The sequence below is a fragment of a genome, unplaced genomic scaffold (genome assembly GCF_019419815.1).
Source record: "Pyrus x bretschneideri cultivar Hongxiangsu unplaced genomic scaffold, Pyrus_bretschneideri_v1 Contig69, whole genome shotgun sequence".
In the NCBI taxonomy this organism is placed as follows: Eukaryota; Viridiplantae; Streptophyta; class Magnoliopsida; order Rosales; family Rosaceae; genus Pyrus; species Pyrus x bretschneideri.
The window spans coordinates 1,963,377-1,970,406 of record NW_025999808.1 but is presented as its reverse complement, the minus strand read 5'-3'; the positions used below and the strand labels follow the sequence as shown (position 1 = coordinate 1,970,406).

At 36.9% G+C, this 7,030-nt stretch overlaps 1 pseudogene; it reads left to right on the top strand.

Moving 5' to 3' along the window:
- Window positions 1-2,127: 2,127 nt before the first annotated feature.
- LOC103932357 lies at window positions 2,128-4,383 on the top strand (annotated as a pseudogene).
- Window positions 4,384-7,030: the final 2,647 nt, after the last annotated feature.

The following is a 7,030-nucleotide window of genomic DNA, read 5'->3' as shown; positions in this document are numbered from 1 at the left end:
AAATTCATTGGCAAATGTTGTCTCGGTAACTGATGTAAAATGACATATTCACTGTTATGCAACAAAAGTTTGCAAATTAGTTCATAATGTTGCCTAAGTAAGAACTGCAATGCAAATATTTGGATAATTGAATATATCACACTTAACTCGTTTTCTTAACCATAATCAAAATAGAAGGAATTGGATTGAGGAGAGATTGGAGAGATAGAATTGAGAAGGAGTTGGAATGAGGAGGAATCAAAATTAGATTACTGTTGAAGCTGTTTATTTAAATGTTCTGGAATCGGAATATGAATGAACTTTAGTTCATATAAGTTATTTACTAATTCAGATGAATCGGAATATAAATCAATAAGATTACTGAAATGCCCTTATTATTTTTTGTTTTATTTTATCCTATATTTATTTTCAATAACATTTTAGTTAGGAGTTTAGATTAAAGGGCAAACATTTAACAAATATTTTTACATTTTGTTACCCTGTAGAAGCAGATCCATCTCTACTTGATTTTAAGAATAAAAAAACATTTCATAAAAGTAGTTTATTAAAGAGAAAAATAAATTGCAATAAGTAGTAAGAAGAAAAGAGTTCAGAGCCCTCTTTGGTTCTCAAAACATGAAGGTCTCCGTCCTCAGGGAGAAAAAAAAAGTTCTCCGTCCCCTTTGGTTCTCAAAACAGAAAGGTGGGAAGGAGCCCATATCTCTCTCTCATTCTGGGTTTTGTTAGAAACTTGATGCTCATAATTGTTTTGATTTGTATCATTGTATGTGGTTTTGTATTTGTTTGCACCACCATCGCCATCGGAGCTCACCGCGAGTTGAAAAATATGAAATTGCAGGACTGTGTGATGGGTTGGAAAGGTGAAGTTGTTGGGATACTTTCGGATTAGCAAAAAATCATGAGGGTCGTTTCAGTATAGAAGTTGGAATCCGGATGCGGAGTTTCTCCAGGAATCCAAATATCAGGTCCCTCCTAGGAATCCAAATCCGAGAATTTCTGGAGTGTGATTCCAAATTTTAGATGGGCCCATGTGTTTTTGATTCCCTAAAATTTTAGTAAACAACGGAATGACTTGGAAAGAGTGCAATTCCCATTCCTTCATATTATAGTCGATGATTTAAAAATTGCCAATAGTCCCGATATTTCGGTTGATATATCGGTAAAATCAGGGTTCCGACAATTGATAGGGGTTGAAGACATATCGTTCTTGAACTTCTCCGAATGTCATTGGAATATATTTGTGTTTTCGGCGATATCGGTAAAATATTTGTGTTTTCTTTTAATGTCTCCCAAAATCAGGAGAATTAGTGGAAATTTCTGTTGAAGTTTCAGTGGTATTTTGGTGTATTGTCGTGAACTTAAGTGGAATTTCGGTTGGCCTTTCCTGCTATGGAGGCATGGTCCAATCTTTTGAGAGAGAGAGAGAGAGAAGCAAATTTATTGTGAGTCAACTATGTTACAAATTTTATATGTTAACTGGGTGCATTATTTGTTAGTTTTAGGGTTTATAAGTTTCAAATATGATTTGTATGCTTTTATTGCTACTTTCTATTATTTTGCTTTTACCGATATTTCCACCAAGACGATATATCTTTCGATATTTTTCTACAAATGGGCTACCAAAATATCTACCAAAACTGAAATTAAAATCCTTGATTATAGTCAGTTTTTGGTTCAGATTGTGTCGTCTACCAAAACACCTTTGCGCGACGCATGTGTACGTACGTCGCGCAAAACAACTTTGCGCGACGCATGTGCACATGCGTAGCGCAAAGTTGGAAAAAAAACGGTAAAACATTCTTTGTTTGGCGCCAAGATATTGCGCGACGTTTTGTACGTCGCGCAAACGGCATTTGTAGACGACATGCAAAGTGTTTTGCGTGACCCACAAGTTCTTGGGTCGCACAAAGGCTGTTTGCGCGACGCTTTGTCTTTTAGGTCGCGCAAACATACTTTGCGCGACGAAATTTGGTGCGTCGCGCAAGATTCCGTCGCGCAAACATGTTTTTCTACTAGTGTAACTATACTTTGGTACAATTCAAGCCACCGCATTTTGGACTCCTGGCTCTGTCGCTGCTTGCTTCCAACTGCATAAGCACGCATGAAGATTTCTTATGTGCAACAACACAAACGTCTTCTGCAACTACTGCGAGCATGCTCAAGGGTTCAGTCCCTTAGAGCAACAAAATCACTCCAAGCTCTCAGCACCACGTACAATGGGTCCATCTTTGACCCAACCCATTTTTGTTTGCAACAACATCATGTCCCGGTATTCGTCACTTGGAGAATTGTCAGTTGCACGTCAATGGTTTGACAAACTGCCTGATAGAAACACTGTGTCATATAATATCATAATTAGTGCTTACAGTAGATGCGGGTACGTAGGGGAAGCTTGGGAAATGTTTTCTGAGATGAGGTGTTATGGGTTTGAGCTAACTCAGTATGGGTTTGGTGGGTTGTTGACATGTGGGTCATTGGATGTTTATCATGCGGTTCAGCTGCATTCTTTGGTAATAAAGAATGGTCTGTTTGATGTCGATGCTTTTGTGGGGACTTCGTTGTTGGGTTTTTACGGAAGGCATGGGTTGTTAAAGGAAGCGGTTCGGGCATTTGAAGATATACCTTGTAAGAGCTTGGTCACATGGAATTCAGTGATATCTGTGCTTGGGAATCATGGGTTTGCTGATTATAGTGTGTTGTTATTTTGAGAACTTGCGAGAAAGAATTATACTTTGTTTGTAGGTTCTTTTGTGGGTGTTTTTTCGGCATTTTCATGCCAACAGGACTTGGGATTTGGGGAACAACTGCGTTCTTTAGTCATAAAGAATGGTTTTAGTGTGAAATTCTTGTGGTGAATTCTATTATGAGTATGTACGTGAAATGCACTGACATATTCAGGATGTTGCATCATTGTATAGTTTCATTGGTGCAGTAGCAAAAACTGAGAGATCTTGGAAAGCACTCAAATTCTTCTCGAAAATGTCCACGGATGCAGTATTGCCTAGTGAAATCACATTTGTCAGCCTTGTAAACTATTGTACCCATTTGGAGCTGCCGTGCTATGGTGAGTCTTTTCATGCTAAGATAATCCATATGTAGGTAGTGCACTGATTGACTTTTATGTTAAGTTTAATAACTTAAAAAATGCCCATCGCTGTTTTAATGAGATATATGCGAAAAATGTGGTTTCCTGGAATGCTTTGATTTGGGGATACTCTATTATCTTTTGGCCTGCTTCTCTATTCTTAATGCAAGAAATCCTTCATTTGGATTACCGACCAAGTGAGTTCACATTTTCATCTGTTCTTAAGTCGTCATTGGCATTAGAACCACAACAACTTCATTGCTTAATTATAAGAATCGGATTTCAGGAAAACAGGTATGTCTTGGGCACTCTTAGAACCTCATATGCCAAGAATGGTCTCATATCTCATCTGCTGGCCTTTCTCACAGCTTCTGATGGTCTTCTTGCTGCTGTTCCTTGTTATGTCATTTCTGTAACTTGTAGTGGAACCAAGCAATATGATGAAACTCTGAAATTACCTGCGGTTCTTGAAAAACTTGACCTTGTATCCTGGAACTTTGTGATTGGAGCTTGTGCTCGCAGCGACTATTACAAACAGGCATTTGAGCTTTACAAACGGATGCAGTGCTATCAAGTCCTACCAGACAATTATATGTTTGTTCGCCTTCTAAGCGTCTGTGCTAAACTGTGCAGCTTTTCTTTGGGCAGTTCTCTTCACGGTTATATCATTAAGACTATTTCAACTGTTAAGACACGTTTGTATGCAACATGTTAATTGACATGTATGGGAAATCTGGTAGCATCGGCAGCTCAGTGAAGATCTTTGAAGAAATGGAAGACAAAAATCTTTTCATATGGACAGCTCTGATTTCTGCACTGGGACTTAACGGTTATGCTCTTGAGACAATTAAACGATTTAGAGAATGATTCTGTTCGGCTTGAAGCCGGACGTAGTGACTTTTAGCGCTATGCTTACAACTTGTAGCCATAGCGGTTTGGTGACAGATGGGATCAAGTTATTTGGGCAAATGAAAATGGATTATGGGGTTGAACCAGAAATTGATCATGACCATTGTTTGGTGGACATACTGGCTTAAAGTGGACTTGTAAGGAAGTAGAGAAGGTGATTTCCAACATGGCCTTCCCACTAAATGTCGTTATATGGCGTAGTTTCTTTGAAGGGTGCAAGAGTTATGGAGCTGATACGGAACAAGCCCTGTTAAGCAAGTTTGTAAGTAATTTTTTGTATTATTGATGAGTCGATATTATACCATATATTTTACCCTATTCTTTGTTATTGTTTATTGCTAGAATTTTGATATTTTGTTATGTATTTTTAATGTAGGGCATGTGATTTCCTCTTAAGCAAAAAAGTGATCAAACAGATAAATTTTGGAGTGAGTCCAATTGGAGGATGTTCCTAAGTCTTTCAAGATGATTTTGTCAAGATTTTAGATTTTTCTACCAAGACATTTGACTGTGGCGAAGAAAAGAAGCCCAGCGCGCAGCTTTCCCAAATTGACGTTTTTGGATGTTTTGGGTATCTTGGAGGTCAAGATGGCATATTTTGAGGAAGATTCATTCTAAGGATTTGTCGGGAACGACTAACTTAAGCTTTCAAAAGAGACATTTTGGACCAAATCAGAGTTGATTTGGTCGGTCAAAAGTTTGATTTTCTAAGAAATCCAAATTTCAGTTCAAATAGGAAACCTTTTATTTGCTAGTTTATTATTGCATCATGTTTCCTAGTTTTATTTCAAGACCTTTTCTAGATAGGGTTTTATTTTGCGTTGGTATAAATAAGGCTATTTAGCCATTAGCATTGTGGGGATAGGACGCATAAATTTGGAGAACTTAGCTAGGCTTTGACAATTTGTATTTCAATGTGTTTTCTATCATTTTTATGTTTCAATAAAATTCCTTTAATTTTATGGTTGTTAGTAACTAATTTTCGTTGGATAGGGTGATACCTTGAGCCTTAGCATGAATATGCATGCTTTATTTTATGCCTCAAGGTTCTAAAAAACGTTAGGCGCTAGTCGGGCAGTGGCCTGGCGCTTAGCGCCTAGACGGGGTCTAGGCGGGCACCTAGGCGGCATTTAGGTAAATTTCTTATATATTATATGAAGTAATTAGATTTACTATATCAGATGTAAATAATTATTTAATAATATGTTATTTCTTATAGAAGAACATACATATGTGAATGTTTTATGTACATATATAATATGCTTGCCTAGGAAAAAAAAAACAAAATATTATCTAAATAATTTATAATTTTTATATATATATATATATATATATATATAATATCCCAAACTTTTAAACATATAAAAAGCCCACGCAAGTGGGTGGTTGTCATAATTAAAACTATCTGATAACCCTTCAAGTAGTAGTTGTCCACTTTACCTTTTTCACATCACCCAAGGTGAACCCCAATCATCATCAACTTTTGACATTGGAAAGTGAAATGTCATTTGCATAACCTATTCATTTCTTCTTCTTTGCCCTTTCAGAAGCTCAAAATTGGATCTTTTAGTCTCTCTCACTCTCTCTCTCTCTCCCCGCGCAGTTCGCACTTTCTCTTCCCTCATCTTCGTTCTTCTTCTTCGTCCTTTCAAAACCTCAAAATTGGATCTCAAATCCAACTAGTGCCACCACAGATTGAAATGTTTAATACTCTCTCTCTCTCTCTCTTTGCACTATCTTCCCTCATCTTCACAGAGACGAGCTGCAAAAATGGGCTCTGCTACTATGTACGAGATCAGAAGTTGTAGATCCATTGTAAAATTGCAATGAGTTTGGGATTTACAGTGAGATTTAAACCGCCTTGACTGCCGCCTAGAGCTGCCTAGCCCGCCTCAGTCCTCCTCGCCTAACTGAACGTTTTGGTCTAAATCAGGTCGGAGCTCTGGCGCCGCCTAGTCCAATATTTAAAACACTGCTTATGATTTTATACATGCATACTTTGAATTATCAATCACTATGTTTAAATTGTCTTCATGTCTTAATGATTCGCAACCATTAAGATGTTTAGATAAGTAATCAGATGCAATTTTGTTGGAATGTTACCCTGAACTTGAGGAATGCTTCTTGTGGTTAGTAATTGTATGTCATCTTGGGCGAATGTCACGTTTTAGGGGTTGCATGGTTTTTCAAAGGGTTTTCACAAGGCATAATGAGTCGCATGTTTTTTCACAAAGCGTAATGAGTCGCATGTTTTTCTTTGATTTGAATGCCACAGACGGATTGCATGTTTGATATACGTTCTAGCTTGAATGCCACAAGTAGAAAATGCATCAGGAAAACCTAACCTTCAAAATTGCATGTGTAATTTATAAGCAATTGGAAAAACTACATAGGATTGTTAAGGTGATAGATGAACCCTAGTGTCCTTTTATCATTATTTTCTAAGATTGTTCCCTTTCAAATCGGTTTGTTTAATTATTTTTTATTAAAATTCGTTTTGTTATTTTAAAATCCAGAATCAATATTTTTTAAACTTTGTTTTAAATAGTTAATTAAGAATTAGTTTAAATACAAATTATTCAATCAAATATGTGGAAAAGACCTTACTTGAGCCGTCTATACTACAACTATCTTATTCTCTTGCAAGTATTTTTATCCCTACTTTTGAAGGTAGTAAAAATCCTATCAATTACAAACATCTTTAATGTTGTTTAGAGAAAGTAAATCCAAGTTCATGTCTGCTATGATATCTCATTCGACGCATAAACATTGTCACTTACTCACTTACCCCTCTCATTGTGCCCCTCCAATCTCAAGGATCACTAGTAGGAAATTGTACTTGCGTGACAAAGAAAATTCCGTTGCGCAATGTCCCCTTATGCAATGACAAACATATCTCCATCATGCAAGGGTGGTGAACTTTGCGTGATAGAGAGATCCATTGCGCAAAAACGTTGGCATGACGACAAAAAGATGTTCGTCGCGCAAAGCCAATAAAAAACATGGTTATTTATTTATTTATTATTATTATTATTA